General features: G+C 39.3%; 1 long non-coding RNA gene across 2 annotated transcripts; it reads right to left on the bottom strand.

Moving 5' to 3' along the window:
• Window positions 1-11970: 11970 nt before the first annotated feature.
• LOC135293401 (uncharacterized) lies at window positions 11971-25241 on the bottom strand. 2 transcript variants are annotated; one of them, XR_010355531.1, is made up of 4 exons: window positions 24278-25241; window positions 15533-15761; window positions 14693-14844; window positions 11971-13755 (listed from the first exon to the last, which is right to left on the bottom strand). It is a non-coding gene; the product is annotated as an uncharacterized LOC135293401 (long non-coding RNA). The 2 variants fall into 2 exon arrangements; XR_010355532.1 differs by lacking the exon at window positions 24278-25241 and adding an exon at window positions 16917-17469.
• Window positions 25242-27067: the final 1826 nt, after the last annotated feature.

Below are 27067 nucleotides of genomic sequence, written 5' to 3'. Positions count from 1 at the left end.
TTTCATCCAATGAACTGTGAGTTTATTGCATTTAAATCCCTAAAAAAAATTAAACTCTAATCAGTACAGTGACCTAAGTATATGATAATATCCAGAACCCAAGAGAGAGTAAATTTTTCATTTGCACTGTAAAGGCAACTATTTCTAGGATCTTAAATAAATACACTGGCAATAAAGAAGGACAGTTAAAATTAAATTAAGCCAAGGTAATTGATTACTAGAAAGCTATCTGATAAAACTCATGATAGGTATATGTTTAAAGTTCAAAACCAATAAAACTTGGATTCTGGCACAGCATGTGGTCCTTCTTACTGAAATGATAAGCTGAAAGGTGTCTTTTGCAGTTGGCCTTCAAACTCAAAAAGAGAGCTAATAAGATGAAAAAAGGTCAGGATCTTTGGGAGACAATCAGCAGCCAATTTTTAGTATATGAAATACATCTGTAGTAATTCCACCAAATCTAATAAAACTATTTGGCAGAAGGTAGGCTTCAATGGAGGTTAAGATGATCATTAAAACTGAACCTCAAACCTTCATACAAAGAATATTGAAATCAGTGAGAAGACTCGTGTTTTATATTTTGATTATTTCTCTTTTTTGATATACAGTTCTTCTCACAGCTATTCTTAAAACACACAACTCATTACTTATCACAATGTACCAGTCTTAATAATTATTTTCAAGCTACTCCATGATCTTGTGCATGCCTGAATTCTTGACAGTCTTGAGATCCGAATCAAAATTGTAGCAAAATTACACATTTTTTAGGAAAGGCATTTAATACTCCCTGTGTCTACAAATGCAGACTTCTCACAGCAGTATCTAGTGACTGGGAGATGTGGACACCAACCAAAACTGAACATCATACCTATTTTAAGGAGCATGAATACATTCAGTAGTAGAACAGAAGCAGATCTTGGCTTTTTAGATGCATTTCAATTTTTTTGTCCAGATGCTATGAAACATTTTTTTCTTTACACTTAAAGACACCAACTGATCCTTGAGTATAATAAATGTTCTACTTATGTGTTTCTTTGATTCTAATGGAAAAGAACAACATAGGATAGTGAAAGAAAGTACATTTATACAGTATTGGTAAGTCAATGTAGGTTTCCTGCAAATAACTATTTACCTTACATGAGATTCCTCCCTTTCAGGCTCAGGATTCAGGAGCTTCCCCTTTACTAAAAGCAGAATTAATACTGCAATGTGAAGTCATTAATTAGTGGCAATACATGTACTCTTTTTGTATCTGCATTATTATTCCCAGGCCAATGAGCACTTGCATAGATAATGGCAAGAATATGTTCTTCAGATAAAATGCCAGTTCAGGAAAATACTGATGATTAGGAATCATTGTGTGACATCTTGGTAGTGGAGGTGACCTGGTTCTGCTTCCTCACTGAGCACATTTTCTCTGTATCTGATAGATTCATCCTGCATCAGGAGAATAAGGGAGTGGGTGAAATGAGATTTGAATTAGAATAATCACTATTCCAACATATAGAAGTTCAGGGCAACAGAAAAAAAAAAAACTTTTTTTGAAAGAGAACAGCACTTTGTCTAGAAGATCTTTCAATTATATGATTTCTGTTGTCTTCAATCTAATTTCTTAATTTTTGTTTTGTGTGACCCTGAGACTGCTTCCTTGATATTGTTGATAAGGATCTGTTCAGACTACAGTTCCTGTTCTCCCATCTTTACGGTCCACATGCCACCAGTCATTTCCCCATGTTGCTTTGTTGCCAGGCTCTTTCCTTTCCTTGCTGCATTTGAAGTTATTAAAGCAGCTTCCCAAATATGAGCATCACATGCTTTAGGACAGAGTTCTCATCAGAGTGTAGATTACCTTTATCACCTCTGAGAGAAGGGATTGTTAATGTGCTGGTGTGCCTGTTCTGTATTTCTAGGCAGAGTAATTGTCACTTAAGAGAACATAAATAATATCATAATACACCACTCAAGATTGCAGCAGTGCAATCATGGATAAACAAGGTCCTGTGACATTCTGTTCTTTCTATTAAACCAGCCTGTAAATTAGCAATCTATAAAAAAACTGGATCAATAGCAAATGTTTTGTTACTGGTAGAGAAACAATTCAGGGATATTTTACAACTCCAGTGCTTAGTGCTTTTTCCTCACAGTCTAATGGAAATGAGTAAAACAAAATACCTGATAATGAGGTGGCTGTTGAACAGTAAACTTCTGGGGGTTTTATTATAATTTTTATTCTATTGTTTGGAACAGCAGTAAGATCTGGAGTGTGGAAGGGGCACTGTTAGAAAAGTTTGTTTCTATAACAACACTGTGTAAAAATGGAGTTCCTTTTCTTCAAGTGGAAAAATACCAGTTTATTTCAGATACAAGGTATTGGACAGAACTAGTGGTGTGTGAGACATTAAGTAGTGACAGATGAAATTAAAAGCAATGCTTGTGTGTGTGCAATATTGCTCTAGGTTGATAAAGCTGTTTTTCAAATTGTCCTAAGTTTTTTTAAAGCTGCATGTATGTGTCCTCACCTGGAATCATGTTGCTGACTGATTTCCAACCCCTCCTTCTGATGTTAACACTTTAGAAAGGAATCATATTAGGATATTGTACCTGAGTAAAGTCAATTCATCACCAGCTTAAGATTGATCTTTATTGTGAAAACATGTCATATAAGCCTTCCCATTTTCAGAGAAAGAAGAAAACAAAATTATTTTAGGGGCTGCCTGGATGAATGTCTTTGAATCAGCTAAAATTCATGTACCTGGTAGTTCTTCATCCTGTTACCTGCAGGGCTCCCAGGACTATTCAGCCAGAGCATGGATTACTCCTATTCCACCTGGCATTAATGTGACAGAACTCATAAGGTTTATGAAGGTTCACAATATTGCTGATATGATGTTACTTTTGTTGCTGTCACCTCCTCTTGCACACATACTGGTAAGTGGGTGTCTAACTTTCATTGAAATGTACACAAAAGACTAATTTAGAGAAGCCTTTTCCTGGCTGCTGAAAAGATGTGGCTTGGTGACTAAGTTAGGCTTTGTTTTTTAGCTGTTTGTTGCATAGTTACTCAAATTCATGAGAGATATTTTAGGTGATACACTCAAAGATTGCATTTCCAAACCAGAGATTACAATATATTGACTTCCTTTCATTGTTCCTATTACATTCAAATTAGTTTATTTTGATTTCAGCAAGGAACTGCCAAACTTTTTTAAACTGTTAAAAATGCAAAATTAGAATATTCTGTGATTGCTGCCTATGGAAATGTCTGTTCCCTTTTACGTCTCTTTCAGTATCTCTTTTTAGTTTGTAAGGTATAATGCTTGTGGTTTTAGACATTGTGCATAAAACTGTGTAATTGTCACTCCTTGTAGCTAGTCCCTGGGAGTCAAATAAGATGTTCTAACTGGTTTGTAGCTTATACAGTTTGGGTTCACTGGCCAGCTTAGAACAGATAACCTTAAAACCAAGTTGTGTTGAAAAAGGGCTCACCATGGCTCAGAGGAGAGCAGCAGGCAGTGCTGGGTCAATGGGGTCAGTGCTGGCATGACATGAGCAGTGCTGGGGCTTATCCTGTCCAGATCACAGCCTGACTGCGTGAGTTGGGTCCTTGTTCCTCCTGGAAATCTGGGCAGGAGGGTTGTGGGGAGGAGGTGGCCAGAGAAGGAGAAACTGATGTCCTTGGTGGCTTTGCTCCAAGGTACAACAGGATTGTGGGCAGGAAACATCTCCAAGCCTTGTGAGAGAAAAGGATTCCTTGGCTGACAAAGAGTCAGAACCATCTCTGGGAGGAGCAGGTACTGTTTGGTCTCTGTCTCTCATGAGCCTCTTCCCTTGGTGGTAATGGGTGTGCATTTTATTTGGGCAGTGAGGGAAAGAAATGGGCAATAGGTGGAAGATCCATTCTTTGGTGTTCATAAACTGAATTACATTCTCTCATCTAAAAAGCCATTAAAATTATTTGTGGTCAAAAAAGTGTATATTTGTTTTCTTTAAAGGGAGCTCTCAAGGTTAGCTTTGCTTATTTAAGCACCATGTTCAGAGAGAGAGAGAATTACACTGGAGAGAGTACATGTATCCATCTGCAGAGAAGCATCCTTGTGGGGAGGGCATGGTGTGTATGCCCCCAGGAGGAAATGGTCTTCCAACCCCCACACCCTCTCATGAAGGAATGCAGGCAGCAATACTTCTGCTGGGTGCACGGCCCAGGACACATAGAGGAGTCTTTTCCCTTCCACCATGGGGAAAAGAAGAAAGGCAAGGTCTCTGGGAGGCTTTTTCTTTCACAGATGGGCTGTACATCCCTTCTTTGCAATCTGAATTCTAGCTGAATATTAAGATAGGACAGCATACAGTTGGAGACTACAGGCTTGCACACTGACAGATTCAGCTTGTTCTTTCCAGATTGCTAAAGCTTATTTTAAAAGGTCTTATTATTGGAGAGCTTCCATTGTGTATCTAAAGTCAATGATATCTTACTGTCAATTAAATGAAAACAAGTTGCTATTACTTTTCAATTTAAGGGGGACCTCTCAATAAAAATATGTTTACCAACAGTTATACATATGGAAGTGTTTTAAAAATATTTTAAGTGCACCGCAATTATCTAAAGGTGTGAAATGAAGTTGCTTGTGTTCACTGCGTCACAAGCAAGGCCTGAAATTTTGTGACTATCAGGGCTGCTGGGCGCTTTTTCCATATATATGACCAATAAAATTAGAAGCCTTATCTCTAGGCAAACTCATTTATATTTTCTTAGGTTTAGATGATTCTTTCAGCTAGGAAAGCTATAGTATGATTTTCTTAAGTGAATACTTATCTCTTTATAGTTGAAAAGAATCACTGATATGTGAAACACTGATGCACTGTTCCATGCTCTTAAACACTTACTTTATACCCTATACCTGTGTATAATGCAGGAAAGTTTGAAAAATAACTGCTGATTTCTGAGAAAAGCCTTTACTTTTAGCTCAGAAAAATATTATTGTGGTTTATGCAGTCAAATGATAACAAAATAGATTCTGGTTTTGGTGGAAAATGCATTCACATGTGATTCTATAATTGTAAAAGTAAACCTCCTGTGATTCATGAAGCTAAAATACTCCCGGGTGCAAAACTGCTATAGTTTTGTGCAGAAATAGAAATGTTGAAGCACATGTACTTCACTGCACATGACTCTTGGGTTCACATCAGAAAAGCTGGTTAAATTTTTTTTGTTGCACGTCTGTTGTGGTGGTGCTGTTCTGATACTTTACAGCACTTAGAAATGGCTTAGGTGACTCACTTGCAGAAAAAAATGGGACTTGAAGCATTTCTAATAATGGAAAGAGTGACAAGGGAAAACAATTATTTCCAAACCTGTTTCATTACAAAGCTCTTAAACGTTATTTTTTTTTTCCTAAATGTACTGGAGCACGGTAATTGTAACAGAGTATGTGTAATTTCATATATGTATGAAATGTAATTTCATATATGTGAAATTCAGTACATAAATTAGCTAAATTAGCTAAAAGACAACTCAATACAGAGAGGCATATTATCAGTGGTGTTATGGCTGTGGGTTCTACTAGTCACATCAGTCCTCTCACTTCAGTTGAAATTGATATTGAAATCTGTCTAAACTGAACATCTTCCAGTGAGTTTGAACAATAATTTAAATAAAAGTTAGAAGGAAAAAGCTTTGCATTCATGATATTTCAGGCATGCTGTGAGCTAGAAGTATCTGTTCCATAAACAGATATCAGATATATATACAGAGACCTGTATCTTGTAAGGTTTCACATGATCTACAGGTACATAATATTATCTTATATTTCCTAAAAAAGCCGTAATCATGGGAAGTTTCTCCCTTGCTGCTACTGATGATGTCAGCATGACTTCAGCTTCCTTCTGCCTTGCTGCCAATTCAATGCATGCATATTTTTGTATATTGGCCTACTCTTCTTGAGATCACTTGGACAGCTGAAATCCCATGAAAGGGGCCCCCTATGTCAATAGTTCCAGATTGCAATGACACTGTCAAATTACTTTGGCAAGGTGGGTGAAATATTAACCTATAATCTTAGAATTGCTATGGTTTGAAAAGACCTCAGAGGTAATTGAGCCCAACCATTAAGATGTCCAAAAAACATCCCTAAGGACTGGTTTTCAGATATACTGTGAATAGATAAAATGTAGGAGAATAGAGATAGTGGTGAAGGTAATCTGGCCCCTAAGGAGTTACAGCTGTGCCAATTATCAAGCATTAAGAACAAGCCTGCCCTTAATAGGCCACAGCTGGGTCCAATTAAGAGGGGTATTGTAAAAGAGCAGGTTGGCTGGTTGAGATGTGAGATGGAGTTTGTTGGCTGTGCAGGAGAGTAGTCAGCACTGTGAGGAGCTGCTTGTAGGATATCACTGACAAGGTAGGGTACCTTTGCAACAAGATGGGAACAATTGGTGACCCCGATGTGATTGAGGACCCAGGATGGTGCTGGGTTCCCCCTGAATGGTAGTGTGTGTAGCAGGACACAAGCTGCACGATAGAAGTGGAAAATGGTATGGCCACAGCAGCAGCTAGTGTCTTAGCAATAGCATGGCCCCCCAGGAGTATGGGGGGAGGTTTGCTATGTCACTGCTATGTGAGCACTGGAACAAAGGCACCATGGAGCTCTGAGAGGCAACGTCAGAGGGGCACAGACAATGTGTAAGAGAAGCCCTCTAAAATTGCATAGTGGCCATCTCCACAGTAATCCAATGTGATTGGGAGTGGGCTGTAGGGCGAGGCACAGCCAGAGATGGAGCCCAGTGTAGCAATGAGAGCAGCAGGGGAAGCTGCCTCATCTGGACCTGACAGCTTTTGACACCTGAGGTACAGGTGAGCCACTGGGGACACAATGAGAAATAACTTATTGAGTGCAGAACAGATTGTTTGATATAAGTGGAAAGAAATTTAAAAAAGGGGGGGAAAAAAGACTGTAAAATATAGTGTGATAAGCATAAGATACACTTGAGAGATGTTGGATCAATGTTGTTCAAAGTTCTATAAGTTACCTTATAAAGTTGTGCTGCTGTGGATATTGTCAATTTTCTAGAGATATAAACATCAAGGTTTCTGATTATATGTAATGTAATGAATCAGTATAAGAATTTCTGATGATCTGTAATGCAAGTTTGGGCAATGAATCAAAAACTTCGTAATTAAAAGTAAAAGGGGGAATTGTGGATAGAGAAAATGTAGGAGAATAGAGATAGTGGTGAAGGTAATCTGGCCCGTAAGGAGTTACAGCTGTGCCAATTATCAAGAATTAAGAACAAGCCTGCCCTTAACAGGCCACAGCTGGGTCCAATTAAGAGGGGTATTGTAAAAGAGCAGGTTGGCTGGTCGAGATGTGAGAGGCAGTTTGTTGGCTGTGCAGAAGAGTAGTCAGCGCTGTGAGGAGCTGCTTGTAAGATATCACTGACAAGGTAGGGTACCTTTGCAACAAGATGGCAACAATATGCTTCCTTGTCATAGACAGAATAGTGATCTGGAAATGCTTTTTTCATGCAAATTCAGAGCTTGCTCTTCCTTAATTTCATCTCCATGAAGTCATTGCAGGTGAACCCAGAAATTTCTTAGTACGTCAGGCAGAGACGTGTGCTTAGAGAGTACTGGTTGGAATTGAGATAAAGATATTCTGACACTTCTTTAAGTCAATTTCTACTGTATTTCTTGTAGGAAGTGATAATAAGTTGTCCAAGAATGTGAGGGCAGTTTGCCCTGCTGCTCCTCCCCTGTACTCAAGGTCTCTTTTGTTATTTGTGTTGCCACACTGTGTCTCTAGACCCCAGCTGTGATCAAGCTCTCATTGTGTGAGGGACCATAGAAATAGATCGTATGTCACAGTCCTTGCCACAATGACAGCACAGTTTAGCAGGGAAGAACAAAAAGGGGTAGCTAAGGTAACAGAGACCTGCTGAGACTTGTGTAAAGTCACTCAGTGAGTAGCAGGAAGGAGCAGCCATAGGACCATTGTTTCCAAGTCTCAATTGCACTGCAAAACTACTGACAGATGTTTCTTTTTAAAGGAAGACTCTCATCATAAAATGTTATTTTTGAAAGTTTTCTTGCTAAAGAGTCTTTAGAAATGGCAGACAGAAAAGAAACTGAGAAATCCTCGATGGATTGTTTGAAGAATAATTAGATCTAAATTGCCTTGAAAAAGATTTTAAATAAGACTTGAATTGCTTTTATGACAGTCTCCAACTTATCAGCAAATTCAGTGGAAGTCTCCTATTGTTTCCTTAGATTTAGATAACTTAACAAACCCTAAATGCAGCTCTACACTGGTAGTTGGTTCATAAAAATTGTACAGAAAAAAACTGTACTCACAGAGATTTCTTTTAAACAATATTCTATCCATATTTTTATTAGAAACAGCATTTTCAGTTGGGCTGGGAAATGAGAAAACATCAAAAAGAATCTGATCACATATAGTGAATTTGAATCTGTTTAACTTTTATCAATATGAGAATTTATAAGTAGCTAGATAAATCAGAAGTAGAAAGAAACACAAGAAGCAGTCTTGGAAAAAACATACAGGTATGTGCTGTAAGTCCACAGTTTATAATAATGTTAAACAGACAAGAAAGTAGCAAGAAGAGAGGAATGAGAGCAGTGGAGTGGTGAACCATGTGAAGGATGCTCAAGTAAGTCTTTATTGACTTTATTGATGTTGGTACTCATACCCAAATCTGATAGGAGTATATGTTTAAATCTCTATTTACTTTCCTCGTCATATGGTTTTTTTTCCCCCCTAACTAGGTCTTCCAGAACAGCTGGGAAATCTGGCCCAAGAAAATGTTCAAGTCCTGCTCATTATCGTCAAAAAGGGTAAGTATTTAACTCATTTTCAGATTGTGTCTTTTTGAGCTTTCCTGGTACAGACAGAGGGTTTAGTTTTATAACACTAAATTCTAGAGAAATTCTGTGGGATTTGAGTAAATCCATTATTCCTTATACTTTAAACATGAAATTTGATATTATCTAAGATAGATACAACATGTAATAAATTGTACATAATTTCTGTTGGAAAAAAAGACTCTTGTAGACTCAGAGTGTTCACTGAAGTGTGTTGATTGCCTTGGTAATTTCAACTAAAATTAAAACTCCTTACCTGCTGCATTTTTTGGAATTACATTTGTATTTTTTATCAATACAAATACAAGAAAGGTTAATAGAAAATTGCCAGCCATGAATTACGTGCTTCAGACTTGTGTTCCACTGGCTGCTGTACCACCTGTTAATAAGTAAACCAAGCAGCAGTTGCCACATCACTGAGAATGACTCATTTCTGTAATGAATGCCAATTAGGATATCAACATATTCAAGGTTCTTATTCAATATTCTTGTTCTCTCCCAATATTGCTACATTATTGCAAACTCATTTAAAGAGATGTGTGGTAAAAACATTTATTTTTCAGAACAGTGAGAATGAAATCACAAAAATATTTCAGTATCTCAAAAAATGGGTAAATGTCTTTGAAATTAAATGGGCTGATTACAAATTTACATCTTTCTAGTGCAATGTTAACATTTTGATTAAATTTTTCTTATTCAGTATGGAAAAAAAAAATCCCCCCAACACAATTTTCCACCATATGGCAGTGCTGGCTTCAGAGCCATACTTGTGCTAGGCACTTTACTGTCTTCTATTCTGCCCTGAAAATGTAACAGTTCAGCACAACCATGCTTCCACTGGCTCCTCTAATTTTAGTTCAGACAAACAAGATAGGCAGGTAGCACTGATGAGGGACAATAGTCCTGCTATTCAAAGGCAGTGGAATATTTCATGTGAGAATTTTTTCACTTGTCCAATTAGAGCCCTCATTAACATGTAGGACTGTTGAACAGAAGGAGCTAGGATAATACACCAGCTGAAAGTCTCATTTAACAAGGTGCACATTTGATAGCTTGCAATGGTCTTCCTGACTACTGGTGAGCCAGAAATTAACTGCTCATGCTCTATACCACTAGGCTTTGTCTATGCTAGATGGATTTTGCAAAAAAGTGAATCGTGAGATCATCAGTCTCATCACAGCTGTGCTTGGGACAAGATCTGGTTATGGGATGCATGTAGTTACATATCTGGCAGGAAAGACTTTATTTTGGGTGTTGGTCAGATCTTTCCTTTGCCTCTTTCGAGTTTGGTGGTTTTGTCATTGGAGAGGAAGCATGTGGTTGTTCCAGGATTTAAACTTTCAATATTTTCCTCTTTTCAGACCAACCTGTCCTTTGAACATATTCTATGATTGTGGTAATTTCATTTGATTGCAAACTTGCAGAAAAAAAATAAAGGGAGAAAGTAACATCGACCCAATAGTGGAATTGTTCAAATCCTGTGTATGATGCCATGCATGTAGACAAGGAGCCCAAGGCTTCAATTCATGAGCAGAACAGGTTTCCCTCTAGAGAGCAGCAATACCACCTAACCCGGCACCTAGGTGTTGGCTCTCCTTTGCCACTTGTCCCCAGAGGTCCCTGGTGAAGTGACTGAGCTGCTCATTAATCATTTGCTAAATTGCTTGAGATACTAAGGTAAGAGGAGCCATTTTGGTTCTCTGTAGCCTGCTGGGCTGTAATTCTTGTGCATTAAATAAGGCAGAAAGTGCCTGAGCTGCCAAGCGGGACTCCTGAGAGCAGCAATGCAACCAGGATCTGAATTGCAGAAGAGCTGTTTCCTAGAGTCAGGCTTTTCAAGGTGAAAAGAAATTAATACTTCTGTATAAAAGGATTTTCTCCCATGAAGACACATATATATATATTTTTTTCCTAAATATATAGATGTATTTGTGTAGGGTCTATTTTAGAACAGTTTGGTTGCAATGGAAAGCAGGCATGTAGCCATTTTGGTTATTATCTATAGTGATATATCAATATGAAAGCATCAAAATATTACTTGAGAAAATGTATAAAGAAAAGAAAGAAAAAGAAAGGGTAAGAGGAGAAAGATGCTTAATCACCACCCATGGATCTGCAATGAGATTTGATTGTTGCTGCTAGTTGAAGTGATGGTCTTGATCTGTCTTGATCCACCCCCCAAGAAGCCCCCAGAGCACAAAGTCTGTTGGGTTAAAATACACTCAGGCTGGGTGGGAAGAACAGCCAGGTACCTCCTCTGTGGCTGGGGGATGTTTTACACTGTCTTTTGCAAAAGGCCTTGGATCTGCTGCAACACCTTTGGATTGTGTGCAGTCCTCCGGTGGAAGACTTCAGGAGTGGGTGTGGGGGTGCTTCAGGGGTCCCTGATGGTTTATGGTGCCTGCTCAGCTGCCTCTCACATCAGCACAGTTAAGCCAATACTGCCTCATCAGACCTTCCCTGCAGGGAGAGGGGAGTTCCACAACTGAGTGCAGTCTCCCACACCTTGGAACTCTTGCCTCATTCCAAGCATTGTGCTGGTTTCCTAGGACATAAAAGTAAATATGATTCAATTTCACAGTGACTTCCTGAAGCTTCTATAGATCCCCAAATAAATATTATATTCACACTGCACGCAATGCTGACATGTTCATTCAACAAGCAATTACTGCAGATGAGAGTTATGTACAGTTAAAATGTGTATAAACCTCTTAAAGTGATGAAGGGCACTCAAAGCTCCCTGACAGCAAACCTGTCATCCCTGGTATTGCTTCAGGAGGAACCCCTACAGAGAACCAGAAGTGGGGGGTTGTGTGTTGGATAAGATGTGCATACAGAGTATTCTCTGTGATACACAGAGAATGAGAATATCGTGGCACTGTGAACAGCATGAAGACCATTTATAGTGAAGAATAATAGAATCATAGCATCCATTAGGGTGGAAAAAGACCTCTAAGGATACCATTAACCCGTCACCATCTTGTTCATTGTAGTGTAGAACTGTGAGCCCGAGACTCCTAAGTGTAAAGTTAGGAAAATTCCCCTAGCAAGGTCCTGCTTGTCACACAATGAGCCAGAGGGGAGAAAGAGCCTCCAAATCCAATTTCCCCATCCTCCAAATGGGGAAAATAAGGGTTCTGTATGTTCCCAAATGCAATATTCTTGGGGGACAAAGAAACTGGATCCCCTCTGGTGAGGAGAGATATTTGCAAAATGGCTCACAGTTATGCATAGGCCCCATGTTTGTCTCACACAGAGAACATACAGGCCAGGAAGATTTATTTATACTTAGAAAAAACTTTGCATACATACATAGTAAAGAGAAGTTTTCTTCAGAGAAACACAGATTTGTGAAAAGTATTGCCCAAGGCTTACTTGCTGTACTGTAAACAAATATGGATTTCACGTAGATAATATGGGTGATTTATTGATAAATTCAAAATTTACAAATGCAAAGTCTGACATAAAAATGTCTGTTCTAAATTTAATCAAACATTTAATTAAAGATTCCTGTAAGCTAAGTGATGTTCCATTACATTTTTTTTCCCCTAAAGGAAGGAGAAAGGACTGGCTTTATAATAAGTCAAGTAAAGCAGATGTTTCCCCACCACTCCCTATACAGAAACTTGACATGTCAAGAAGAAAAATGCTGATGTTTCTTAGCAATTTTTGCCTAAGTTATACTTCCTGTGCTAGTGTACAAGTCCTCTGCTACATCTAGCAGTAGAGATGGATCCAGGAAACCAAATCATGTTATGGTTTTGAAGATCTTCAGCTTCCTTGCTATGCAGAGCTGGAGTTTGAATTGATCAGTATTTCTGCAGAGCAGTGCTCCAGGCACTTAAAGGGTGGAGAACTTAATTTATCCTTGAGCAAAGAGTCCCTAGAAGGCTCATCACAGAGAAGAGATCATTGAATTGCTGGTTTGACAAGGATAAACTATTAGGGAATCTATATTTTAACTTGAGATGTAATTCAATTTTATGTTCAGTTTCTAATTCAGTCTAATTTTCTGCATAATAAGGACACTGTGATTAATGAAATATAAATGGTCAAATGAAAAGGCAGTTATGTTCTTCCTTTGTTCAAGGTTGATACATGACCAGAAATACTACCAATCTGCCTGGACAGTTATAGTACAAAAATCACAACACTGATTACCTCAGAAATGCAGTTTTGCATTCAGGTGGTGATCTGACCAGTTTTGATGTAGTTGAACTACCCAAGCTTGGATCTGAAGTTGTGTGCAGCATAATTTAGCTATCTGATGGCCCCTCAAGTGTGTGATTAAGATATCTGACATTCCTGTGCTGTTCTTTTTCTACTCCTGGTTAGATTAGGTTCTGTCCTAAAATCCATTCTCTCATTCCAGCTTTTGATTTGTAGCTCAGTGTAATAATAAAAATAAACAATTTACTTGATTGCTTCTCACTCTGTAACTAAAAATAATCCTTAAGATGAGTTACTTTAAATAAAATTAGTCAAAGCCACAGTTCCACCTCCTTCACTCACAGAAGCACTAAATCTGGTGTGAACCTGGTGTTAACAACTCCTCCAGGACTTAATCCTTACACTTGAGTCTTGATTCACTCTCCTCAGGCTTTGATTTCATCTAGTTTAACAAGTGGGTTTTGGATTGTTTGTTTTAAACGATTCCCATTTGTAAAGTGAATTTTATTTTGGTGAAATGTGGGATTTCATCCCTGTGTCTGTGGTCCACGTACAAAAGCTGCTGTTTCAGCTGCAGGCATTGCTCAGCCCAGGTCTGTGAGGGGTGGCCCTTCTGCTCAAAGCATCTGCCAATGTCAGCAGTCAATCAAACAGCTGGTGTTGCTTGAAGCTGAATTTAATTCACCTTCTAGGATGACAAGAATTCTTACCTGCCATGCAAACAGATAAGGATTTACTGTTAGTACATTCTAGATACCATGGCTCTTTAGTTTTCAATTTTTTTAATCAAGTAAAATTTTTTACCAAAACTACCTAGCTGTGAGCATGATGTAGCTAAACTGCATCTAAAATGCAGATGATCTTTTAGGCTCCCTATGTGTTTTACTAACGCTTGAAAACAGAATTAGTTCTGTGTGCAATCTGAGTCATTTTGCAATGAACAAGCTGTTATTTATGTTTTAACATTTCCTGAAGAGACAATTTCTATAGAACATCAGGAAGCAGCCATAAAATGAATATGGAAAAAAACTGGGACAGAAACAAGTGGATTTTTTGCAATTGGCTATGCAGAATAATTTCATAGCAAAAGGTAGCACATGCAGTAGAAATTGCTGGCTTTTGTGAGTTGGCAGAAAATATAATTAAAATAAAGAAGTGACATCTTATGTGACAGAACCTGAGTAGGCAGCACAGCATTTATCACCTCCTGTTCACTAGCTTTTCTTTTTTAAAATTAGTGAGATTTATCTTATATGACACCTACTCATGGTCTTGTTGGCATGAGCAAAAACAAAAAAAGAAATATAACGATGTAAAATAACACAAGGAGTTACTGCAGCCAACAAAAAGGGACAAATTCATCCATGATGCTGTGAAATAGAACTGCACAAGAGTGGATACAGACTCCAAAGTGTTTTACTTCCTGGGGTTATTTTTGTTTGTTTTTTAGTTTTGTGCTCATACATTCTAAGCCTATCTAGGCAAAGCTATAGATCAAGCTATATTCTACAAAATGAGAGTTGGACTGAGATCTTGATTTCAGCTGTGTAAATTTGAAGTTATTCTGCCAGAGTCAATGAAGTTATTCTGGGTTTATACTTGAAAGCCTTTAATCAGAATATGTCAGTGAGCAGGAAGATGTGGCACCTGAAAATCAATGGTGCTGCTGTTTTTCTTTCAGGTTGAGAATTTTGACATCTTGCTTGCTTGGTTTTCTGTGCTGAGTTTTCAGATGTAGCCAGACTGTGTAATGAGACCAGTAATATTCTATATTAGGAGACATGGAATCTGGGAGGTTTCTGAAAAGAAAACAAAACCAAATCAAACTAAGACAAACCTAACTTAACACAGTTTGATTTTAGAAGGCTCAAATAATCTGGTTTGGAATGCAGTATGACATGACTTCCACACCTCTGTCAGAGAGGTAAGAGGAGCAGAGCAGGGAAGGTGAATAATTTTATGCATATATTTACTAAACCAGAGCTTGCAAAAGACCTCAAGTAAATCTGCATGGAGTGGGTGGAAGGACTGGAGGCACAGTCCTTAGAATAACTATATATACAAGGTTTTTAAAACCTACATTTAGGAAGGCAGGGAGGTGAGAGAAAAGGGTGATCAGTATTCAGATTTTAATTTTTTATGTTGTTTCTGATGAGTCACTTTCCAATACCCACACTTGAAGAATGCTTCTAAATGTAGCCCTCGGGTGCATGGAAGCACACACTTAATTACAAGCCGGTGTTGATACAGTTATTCCTCCTTAGTGAATAGAATGGAGGCCAATATCCCCTCCCCTCCCACTGTCCTTAAGATGCCAGTTAACACCAAAAGTCTAGACAACCATTGCTTGCAGTCCAGACAGAGCAAAACCAGCTGTTCCTTTCTCCCCTCCTGCCTGGTGCACCTACAACATCTAGCCTGCAATCACTTGGAAACAAACACACCAAATCTGTCCTTGGCTTTGTGTCGGGTTTGTAGGGTACTTACATGCAAAGCAATGGCTTGGGCAGTATGTGGATTGTCTTTTTTCAAGCTCTTTTTGTCCCACAAACAAATATCTGTGGTGTGAGCGAACCCGGCTTTTCTATATACAGAATCTGGAATTGCACATCAGGTTCTTTGGTTTTTCAGTAAGCATTTAGTACCACACAGGTAGTGCTAGAATAGTCCATGAATACAGCACTGCATCTTCTATAACATCTTGGTGCACATGTCACTGTGAAAAAGAAAGGTGACAGACCACATCAATGCTGAGGACTTCACTGTGTGATTTCACTGTGCACTGAGTGCAATGGGAGTTTTGGATGAATGATGACTGCTCTGCTGTACAATTCTATTACCCTGTGCTCATGATCTTGCCTGTCCTTTTTACTTATTAAGTGAGCCATCCTCAGACCATCTGAGGTTTTGTAGTAGCACCTTGCAGCCTTGGAAGTAAACCTCATAAAACCTAGCAGAACATCTGTGATCATTTTCTAGCTATCAAGATATTTGGGGACATTAAACACCAAGCTGTGTGGATACCATGAGGCTGGGAAATATGCAGGACTTTATCACAAAGTTGAAGGTGGCTGAATGTCCAGTAATATCTGTTGTGTAGCAGTGCACTCTTTTGAGAGGTATCTCTAGCAATGGTAGGACTGTTTTACATGGAGATCGATGAGAAACAGCACTGCTGCCTTCCTGCAACTTACCAGTCTTAAAGTCATTCACATCCATTCATATTTTCATGATCAGGGTATTGGCAACAACAATGAATTTGACAAAAGGAAAAAAAAAGAAAAAGAATTTGCAACAGCAAGTTACAAATTGACATGTCTCATTTAAGCTGTGTCACTTACAACCAAATATTTAAGACTCTGAATCAGGATAATGAAAAAACATTTTCAGGAGTGTGATGGAGCTTCTGTCTAATCGACACTTGTACTTCCCTGCAGCTGGGGAGGATAAAGTTTCACAGAAATATGAGCCAGTCGACAGTCCAAGTTCCTGCAGGCTTGACACAGTTTGGGTGGACAGTGCTCAAATCAGTTCCATCTCTCACTCTTCTTGCTAAATTCTTTAGCTAATAAGAAGAGAGGTGAATACATAGTTTGTCACCTAGCAACCCCAGATGAGTGCTCTGGACAGCTTTGAATGAATAGTTGTCGATGGATTCTTAAAAATAGCTGGTTTGTTTTGTTTGGTTTGTGCAAGTGGAAGGTGTGGCCCCCCATATGTGCTTGTGTGAAATGATAAGCAGGAAACTGAAGGGAGGGTGACACAGAAGAGGAAATAAAAATGGAATCATATGGTGTAATTGGCATGCATATATATAGAAAATCTGCTTCTATTCTTTTAAGTCAGCTCTGCATAAATTTGCATGACATACCTCAAGTTCCCTGCCTGTTCCATGGCATGCTACTCAAATTCTTTCCTACAGAAGAAATAGGAACATAGATACTTTGGTATGTTAAACAACACCCCTGTTATCCCACAAAGTAGAAAAATTGATTCAGAGATTCATTATTTGTTTACAGAAAGGTTGTACAATTGTTCATTCTTGCCTGCATTAGACTTCACCCTTGGATTTTAGAATTAAATAGCAACTGGTAGCAATAATTGAAATTGTATTAATGGCAGCAGCTGAGTGTAGGGCACAAGGGTGGGGTGTGACCAGCTGCAGTGGGGAGGAAGAGTGGCAGCTATGGACAATGACAGCCTTTCCATCCTGCTCTCTAAACAGTGCTGCAGGGAGGTGGCCAGGGCCCTCTCAGCTCACTTGGTGAAGTCACACCTGGACAGGACAGGGTCAGTTATCCCAGAGCAGATTAATGTCTTGTAGCAATTAAAAACCCTGTTAGTCTTTGGGGGCTGGGTTTGCTTAATACTCCCTCTACAATGACCATCCCAAAGATGCAAAGCACCTTCGTGACCACTTCAACTGACCACCAGCACCTCCTCTTCCAAAGAACTGTCTCTTGGTGACTAAACTAATGAGTAGTTTTACAAGGCCCTGCTGCTATCTTACCTGTCATGGGATGTTCCTATGAGAAGAGTGTGGTCATACTCTAATTAACTTTGTTTGGGACAATGTATAACAACTTAAACTTCTTGACAGATTGTATTAATAAATTACAGTGAGCTCTCATTTTAAATTGGTCCTGTAACATAATTTTGGGCATAATTTGACGCCATAATTTTGTATGACTGTGCCCAATAAGGAACAGAGAGGTTGATTTCTTTAGAAATCCAAAGCTTCTGATTTCCCCAACATTAAAAGCCAAAAGTACTGCAGCTGCTATTTATTTTTGTGAGACACTTCTTTCATTCATGCAGTAATTTAAAGCATATTATTTTTGTTCAGTGTAGCCATTTTAAAAATAAAGACAGCACTACAGAGTGCTTCTGAGTTCTTTAAAAGCTTTCTTGGTTTTTTTTTTTTCAGTTTCCAGTGTTTTGTTTGAAAAATAAGAAACACATTTTTGTGATGAAGCCTGTATTTTGAAGCCTATACTAGAGGACAAAAGAAATTTTTACAGAAAGTGGGAGAGACGTCAGGTGGGTTGGCTAACAACAAGGTGTCATTAATGTTTTTTGTTCATTGTCTCTGGGGTAGGCTAGTTTTTATTTAGTTAATTCAATATTTGAATAAACTGGTTGTCAGTTGTGTTCAGCTTATGCTCCTGTCTGCAAAGGCCGTTCCACACGCTGCCCACATATTTATTGCAAGCTGGGAGTGTGCTGCTGCTGGCTCCTGTGTGGGTGAGATGTGTGTGCCTGTGCACACACACACCCCAGGGGTTCCTGAGCACAGCACCAGGAGCAGAAGAACAGGGTACAGAGAAGGATGCTGAGAACAGCAACACCACTCAAGGCAAAAAAGGCATCTGGACAAAAGAACAGTATATAGGCCAAAAGTCTTCAGCCTGGAAGAACAAAATCAAAGAAGGATGAAATAAAGGTCTACAAAATCATAATTTAGAAAGTAAGAGCGTCAAATGTTCAGAGATCAAAGAAAAATGAGGTAGCTTTCTGAATGATATGTGTTTTAACTTCAGAACTCATTGTGCCTCAGTATTGTGTACAGGAGGAAGGGCAGGAGTGAGCTCAGGCAAGCTCGCTCTGGTCCTGCAGCCTGGTGGCAGCCTAAGAATGCCAGAGATGTGGGAAAAGCCATGACACAAACACAGGCACCCCTTATGGCACATTTGCTTACCATCAGGGTCTTGATGAAAAATGTGAATGTGACTCCCCAACCTCATTTTCACCAGAGGGAAAAAAGATTTTGGCTAGCTTGTGGCAGCTGATAGGAAGTAAAATCTCAGCAATGTTTAGGCAGTTTGCAAAAGGCTCTTAGCAAAATTATCAAAATAAAAAGGAACTTCCCATAGAGGCAGAAAATGCTTACATCAAAATGTAACTCTGAAATTACTGACTGGGTCCTTTCATGCATTAGAGACTGATAGTTTCTTCTGAAAATTATGCTGGGCTATTCTAATGTACATTTTAAGGTCTAATCAGTATCCCTTAGCATGGTGTGTACCTGGCAGAACTGAGAGTACATTTCATCTCAGAAGCTGGTAATGGATCATCTGCAACTGATTGATGGCAACAGTGAGAAATGCTAATGGGAAGCAAGTTAGTGTGGTCATTTAACCACATCTTTATACTGAAATAGACATTTATATTTCCATATAAATGTGAAAAAAAAGTGAAGCTGTAACAGTGAGAATCTAAATATTTTAAGATGTCCGGTATTTTAATTTTGCACTGTCTTTTGGGTCAGGAAACAGTGATGGATCACCTTCATTCTTCTCTTGTGTTGAGTATTTTTAATGCCCAATTCTCTCTTAATTTTTAATATTTTCCCATATTTATGTTGTTATTAGTCAGTCTTCTAACTTTAGGAAGTGCTAGGTTTCAGCTTTTCTCTAATCCTACCATTATTTCAGTCTTCTAGTTAGTTTAAGTTTTTATCCTTTTTTTTTTCCTCCCTCTAATACTTCCAGAAGATAACTGGACTGTTATGAGCTAACAAGTCTCTGTGTAGGATCAGAAGTTTTGTTTAACATTATTTTCCTCCTCAGTTATTTGGTCAGGGTGCAATCAGACCTCCCATCACAGTCTCTTGGCAGTATCTTGCCAGAGACATTGTACTGAGGGAACACTGTGCTGGTGTGTGTATGGATGTGGCTCTACAAAACTGCATGTTAGGCAGGGGCTTCATCCTCCAGTCTGAGAGGACCCCCAGTAGCAGCCAGTGAAAGCACTGCCACGTGTCTTATGAAGCATGACTGATGTATGACATTTTCCTACATGAAAACCACATATAATGTCATATTTTTTCCTCCAAGCCCAACTTTGGTCATCTGCTTGAATACTGAGCTGCTCAGAGACCCTGGGTGTAGCAAAAATACACTAATTATATGTTATCATACCCATGCAGTTGACTTGCTCTTGTGCAGTGCTTTTCTGTGACACTTCCATGTATCTGACGGGCCTTGCTCACTGAGCAAGGGATGTGAGGCCATTTTTTGGATGCTGTTTCTTGCTGTGTGCTGGGGCAATGTGCTTATGTCCCCCAAAATCCTTGCAGTGGCTGTGGTAATGGTGAAGCATTTCTGACCCTTGTCTGCATGTCACTTATCTTAGCTGTGATTGGTGCTTAGATCTTCTCTCTTTCCTGTACACAAGATAATTAGTCCTTGAAATTTGTCTCTTCATGTAAAAATCCTTCAGTTGCTACTCCATCAAAAAAGCCAGGGTATTTTTAGAAATCCTGGGATTTTACTTGTACCACTAGTGGATTTAAATTTTTGAAAGCTAGCTATTGAGTTCTGCAACTAGGTCCTCCTTTTCATAAAACACAATACTGACTACGCATTTTTTATCAATACAATGTGGAAATGATGTTAATCTAGTATTTTGACAATTATACAGTGATTAAGCTTGTAGAAAATAAGAGATGAGAAAATAAACTCTGAATAACAGGCAAGAAGGTAAGTGTTATATTTTTTGAAGCATGAAGTGTGTGAAGTAATTTGAGGGATTCAGACATGAGGTCCACCTAGGCAAGTACTCTTTAACAGCCAACAATAAAAAACAGAAAAAGAAAGAAATCCCAACATGTTTCCCCTGAGTATGTCTGCTGAACTTCCAGACACACATGGCTTAGGCACCTCTTGAGATAGAGCGTCTTTTCATGCCTAGTAATCTTTTGTGCATTTTTTTCATCAGAAAACATGTCTAAAATTTACTTTATGTAAACTTTCCTGTACACAATACTGAGGCACAATGAGTTCTGAAGTTAAAACACATATCATTCAGAAAGCTACCTCCTTTTTCTTTGATCTCTGAACAGTTGATGCTCCTACTTTCTAAATTATGATTTTGTAGACCTTTATTTCATCCTTCTTTGATTTTGTTCTTCCAGGCTGAAGACTTTTGGCCTATATACTGGTTTTTTGTCCAGATGCCTTTTTTGCCTTGAGTGGTGTTGCTGTTCTCAGCATCCTTCTCTGTACCTTGTTCTTCTGTAAGTTCATGGAAACATCCTAGAAGCACATTGATGTGATGAGGGATTGCTCCTTGAACAAAGATTTCTCATTCATATATGAAGTGATTCCTCTCCATTCTAATGAATGCTTTCCCTCTCTCTTTGTGGCTGTCATGCATTTTACATGAGTAAGTTTGAATCTTAGGATTTTCTGCCGTTTAGAACTGGTTTTATTTTCTCTTATGTTCATTTGTACCTCTAATAGTTCTTGGCATTTCTGAAAAACGGAATTTCCTCCTTGTTCAAGGTGTTTATGTCTAAATTTATAAGTTCTGATCCAGAGTTTAGTATTACTTTGAGTATATGTGTGAACCATAATCAACAATTTTAGGCTGCAGTTAAGAATGGTCCATTGAATCCATTAGCAAGGAACAAATGTGAAATGCAAGATAGAAATACTATAAAAGTACTTCACTATGCAGGCAAAGAAGCTTATTCCTGAAAAAAAGAAATGTAAAGCTAATAGATTAGGAAACAGTGCCCAGGAGACACTGAATAAAGAATTTTAGACTTGTTGTGGTTTGATGCTGGCCCAGTGCCAGGCACCTACGAGAGTTTCTCCCTCACCCTCCCCTGCCACAGCTCGGCAAAGGAAAGAAAAGGAAAAAAAAAGTTAACAAAGGTTTCATGAGTGAGATAAAGACCAGGAGAAATATTTCAAGTCTAAAGCAGACTCAACTTTATTTGCAAAATGAAATTTATTGCTAAAAATTAGTGGATCAGAGGAGGATAATGAGAAGTAAAATAGGCCCTAGAAACACCTTCTCTCCCAGTCCTTCCCTCCTTCCCCCGACAGTGCAAGGACACAGGGCCTGGGGGTTTGGTCAGTTCACCACCGGGATTTTCTCTCGCTGCTCCGGGAGAGGAGCCCATCCCCTGTGGGGCCGTGGGTCCCTGCCCAGGACACAGCTCCCGTGCCCTGCCCCGGCGCGGCTCCGCTCTCAGGGCAGCGGCAGCGTGAGCTGCCCCCGGGCCCACAGCCCTCCCAACCCTGCTCTGCCCGGGGCTCTGCCCGCGGGGTGCTGCCCGCCAGGGACAGGCTGCTCCAGCCGGGGAGCAGGGCCCCTTCCACCTCCGGGCCCCCGCTGGATCACAGCCTGCTCCGGGCACCCACCCGCTCCGGCCCGGGCACCTCCCACAGGGGCTGAGGGTGGATCTCTGCATCCCACATGGACCTCAGGGGCTTTGGGTGGATCTCTGCATCCCCCATGGATTCCCACAGGCTGAGGGTGGATCTCTGCATCCCCCGTGGATGCCCACGGGCTATGGGTGGATCTCTGCATTCCCCATGGATCCCTATGAAGGGGCACAGCTGCTTCACCCTGGTCTCACCACACTTGGAGCACCTCCTCCCCTCCTTCTTCCCTGACCTTGGTGTCTCCATGTTGTTTCCCTCACATGTTCTCACCTACTCATCTTCTCTGACTAGAAGTAAAAACTTCCAACTATGTTTTGATTTCATTCTTAAATATGTCAACACAGAGGCGTTACCAGCCTCTCTCATCGGGCCAGTTTTGGCCAGCAGCATTCCATCTTCAGAGCCATCAGGGTTTGGCTCTGCTGCCCATGTGGAAGCTTCCAGCAGCTCCTCGCAGGGGCAATCTTTGTGCCCCCCCCCCCCCCCCCCGCCTAAAACCAGACTGTGCCAAACCAATGCACTTGGCAGTGTGGATTTTCTTTATAATGAGTTGTAGGGATCACTTCTCAGTATGGAGAGTAAGCTAACAGCAATATTTGACTTTGTTTTGGTTTTGTTACAGAATAATCATAACTCAGACTGGATCAAAGATAAGTTTAATGAACCAGAGACTTCATTAACATTTTGCATTCCATGTCTCATGACTGGATTAAAAGGACTTTCATGTTCTTTGAGGAGAAAATGTGTCGGCCCTCTTATAGGTCAGCCTCAGAATCCCAACTGGACTTGGTACCATAGGGCCAAGATTATATAAAACAAAAATAATGTTCATCCTTTCCACTGTGCCTATATCTCTGCTTCCAAAAAGTTTAATAATTCACATATTTGTGCTTAGCTGTGCAAATGTGTATATGTATATCCAGTGAGCGTGGCTTCATTTTGCCACTGCTAACAAAAGAATAGGAAGGGTCAGAATGGGAACTGTTGTCTCTGAATGATGATGTCTTTGCACCAGTTTTCATTCAGTATTTACCACTGAATCCTTACTGGCAAAAGCAGCAGCTTCTGGCTTTCTGGACATCTGCTGCAGGCAATGCAGGACCAATGATGATTTATTTTTGGCTTTTACAACCTGTTATCCTGCCTCAAAGCTGAGGTTGCCTATAGCCCAACCATACAACACCTTGTCAGAGTAGAAGTATTGTGTTCTGCAGCCCTTCCCCAGAAAATCTGGGTCATCTGACAACATAAAGCAAGTCAGATCCCAGATTGTTAGTGCAAGACAGAATATTTGTGGAGTTTCCAATAAAAAGTGTAGTGATCTCATGGAAACCCCTACACCTTACTCTGATGGACTTTCAAAAAGCAAATCGAACCACTGCATTTCATAAATTTGTTTGGGTGAAGAAGTGAACTAGATGATTGGATCACTGCAGAGAAGCTGCTTTTCTGCCAATTGACAGTCAAAATTAGGTAGAAAATTGCTCTGAGGACTAGAATTTAGTTACACAAATTTAAAATTAGGAGAACATTTTGTACTTTATGAAGGAAAACATATCTCTAACATTTGGTACAAGCTAACATTAGTCAGGGTAATTAAATTCAATGTTTTTAAAGATTAATAGATGTTTTACTTCAAGTGCTTTAGCAAGCACTGAGCTAGGAGGAAAAAAGTATTGCTCTGCTATGTTTTCTACTTTCATATGTTCTGATACATTAATTTTCCAGGGTCAGAGAAGTGTCTGGTTGGGTGGATTCTCTTGATTTCAGGTAGTTTTCATAAGCAAATTACTGTCCTAAGGAGATAAACCGCCATCTTTGAAGTTATCTAAGAATTTAAAAGTAGAACTAACGGGAAAAGCGTTTTCACTACCAAGAGAAGTATTGATTTATTATTTATCTTGGAAATAATCCAAAATACAAAAGGAAAAGAAAAGAAAACCTAATCTTCTCCCCCATGCTATTTACAGAAGTTTTCATTGTAAGACAAATTCTTGACACCTTCACATGGAATTCAAAGGGAAGTTGTATAGAGCTGTTTTCCTGTATTTCTTACCTTCCAGGCTCATAGAGAGTCAGGTGCACATCAAAACGATGAGGCCAGCAGGAATGATGTCAAGCCAAGCTCTGCAGCGTGCCACGGGGAGATGGAGCTGTAACCTCTGAGATAGGCAAGGTGATTCTTGCAGTCAGTTTGGGGAAACTGGGATTTAAGAACTTTTTGGAATGTTCAATATCTCTGTCCTCTGTGCAGTCAAGCAGCATCCCACAGCTGCTTGGTAAAACCCTTATGAGCCTGCCTGCTCACAGCAAATCCCCAGCACAACAGTCAGCACTGTTACAGTGAAGGAAATTAGGTAACTCCCACTGGTGAGCATGTGGCCCTTGCTGCATGTGAGGTAAAACGGTTTCTCTGTTGTTTTGCTTTGTTATTTTAAATCTTGGCTGTATTTTTTACTCAGTTCTTATTTTTACAAAAGCATTGTATAAATATAATATCTCTTTGATCACTGACAATTTAAAAATGCTGAAAAAAGGTTTCATCTTTGTGGGGCTGAACAATCCCTCTGTCAGCTCTTGCGGTGGCATCACTGTGGCTGATGCCTCACAAAACTATCTGAGTACATGAAGAAAGTCTCAAAATGGTGATATCCCATTACATGGCATCACTAACAGACATATGGTAACTGGCCAGGTCTCTCCTTTTACTTGGGAGCTTATACTATGCCAAGAAAACCCCAAAACAAAGCACTTCATGCAGAATTTGGAGAGACATGATAGCAGAACAGGCTTTTATCCCCTTCACTTAAGGTGTTAGTAGAAGCCAAGCACAAACTAGCCCACAGGATAGCAGAGAGAGGTAATAAGAAGGAAAAATTTCTGCTCTGTAAAATTTACTATAGAAATTAGACCAGTAACAGTATGAACACTGACAATAGGCCATGCTAGATAAGATGAGGTGATTGTGGTAAGTGCTTTTGAAAGCAATTTTATTAAAAGACATGAATCTTATTTTTTCTGTTAGGGTTTATTTATTTTTTTTTTCTTTTTTGTTTTGGTAAAATCCCTTATTTTTTCCTTTTGTGTTTTTAATGGGCAGGCAAGAGAAGGGGAATAGACTGCTACAACAGAAGTGAGCAGAGGAAATCTCACTTGCTGGAAGCAGTAGTTACCGGGGGATCAAGTCAAGCCACAGAACTCATCCTGGCAAGCAGAACTTGTTCTCACGCAACCCAGTCTTGTGAGTAAAAAGTCTTTGCATTTGGAGTATTGCACATTGATGCATTCTATATTTGGCCCTCTAACAGTGATGAATTCAGAAAGGAGTCAGGGAGATGTGGGCTGAAGTCTTGTCATTAGGGCAGCTTAAAAACAACAGATTTGCCAGAGCAGAGAATCAGCAAAAGAAGGGACAACAAAAGATTTGATAGAAGATAGGTAGCATTACTTGGAAACAGCCCTGTGACTCAACTAGGAAGTAAAAAAGAGATGGCATTTGAGATCTAAACAGCAAAATCACAAAATAGAGGATTAATTATTTTGAATGCTGGGTATCAAGAGAAAAGGTACTTGGTTAGTAAGCACCAGTTTATTAGGAAATGTAGGAATTGTAAGTAGCAGTTCCAAAGAGATGGAAGTGTTGGCCAATTAACACCTGCAGATATCATCTCTGTCCTGTATTTTAAATCAATTCACCTTAGTAGAAAATGTTTGTGAATCTTGAAAATATTCTTATGTAGGCAGTTCTGAGAATGAGATTGAAGCTATGTACTCCTTATCTGAGAGTATATGTCAGTCACTAAAAGAGGTCAAAATTGGTTACTCTCTCGTAATTTTGAGTATTAACATTTTTGTTTTAAAATATTTTAGAAATAATTTTTGATGTAAGTACAAAAGTTCATGCAAATTAAGAAATGACAGATATTTAATGATGAAGAATAAAAAACACCAGACATAAATTTTCACAAGAAAATGGGAGATAATTCTAACAGAACTTGCCAAAATAGAAGTGTTTCAAAATCAAGGTGCATTTCCAAAAGGAGAAATTTTAATGAAGGAGCACTAGTGAAGTGAGCATATGGCTGAAGATTTTTCAGGCCTCTGAATTTAAAACTTCTTCTGGACTTGATCATATTCCTGCTGGGTTCAGTGAATTTATTTTGACATTCAGAGCCAAGGGGTGGGGGAGAAACCTGTTTGTTAAAAATTATCATTATGGAGAATCAGAAATGAGTACTCATTACTGAACTCTGGGAGAAGATTAGTCAGCAAGCAGCTGGCTTTGACCTTGGAATGCAAAGACAGAGGAATGTGTGGGAGTCAGGGAGAACTCTGTCATGGCTTGACTGACATCCACCTACTCCTGTAGATGTGTTTGAGATGCACATTCTGTCTTCCTTTAGAAATCAATCTTTTGGGAGCCTGTTTTGTTGGAATGCAATGTCTTAAATTGCTCTGCAGGAAGGGGATAAGCTATGAGGAGCAACTGGGAAGTTTATAAGATCATTCATGTTACACAGCAGCCAAGAGACAAAAAAATACCCATGTCAACTATTATGAGTTCCATAAACTCCTAATGATTGACTGTGACATTGATTTTAATATGCAAATTAAGGCAAATATGTTTAGTGTCAGGGGAGAAGAACGAAAATGAGAATCAGTTATGATTAAAAATCCCATACTGTGGCTGGGAAGGAAAGGTATTCCACTGTCAGTGAGAGGTATGGCTGACAGAAATGTGTAAAGAGTGCAAATGAAGAAATGTGTATGCTGTAGTTTGCAAAGAGGAGTGAGACATGGAATGAATGCAAAAGTAAAATGTGAGAATTGTTGTCTTTAGACTAAC

The sequence above is a fragment of the Passer domesticus genome, chromosome 2, assembly GCF_036417665.1.
Source record: "Passer domesticus isolate bPasDom1 chromosome 2, bPasDom1.hap1, whole genome shotgun sequence".
In the NCBI taxonomy this organism is placed as follows: domain Eukaryota; kingdom Metazoa; phylum Chordata; class Aves; order Passeriformes; family Passeridae; genus Passer; species Passer domesticus.
Note: the sequence above shows the minus strand (reverse complement) of the source record. Positions and strands in the feature narration are given on the sequence as shown.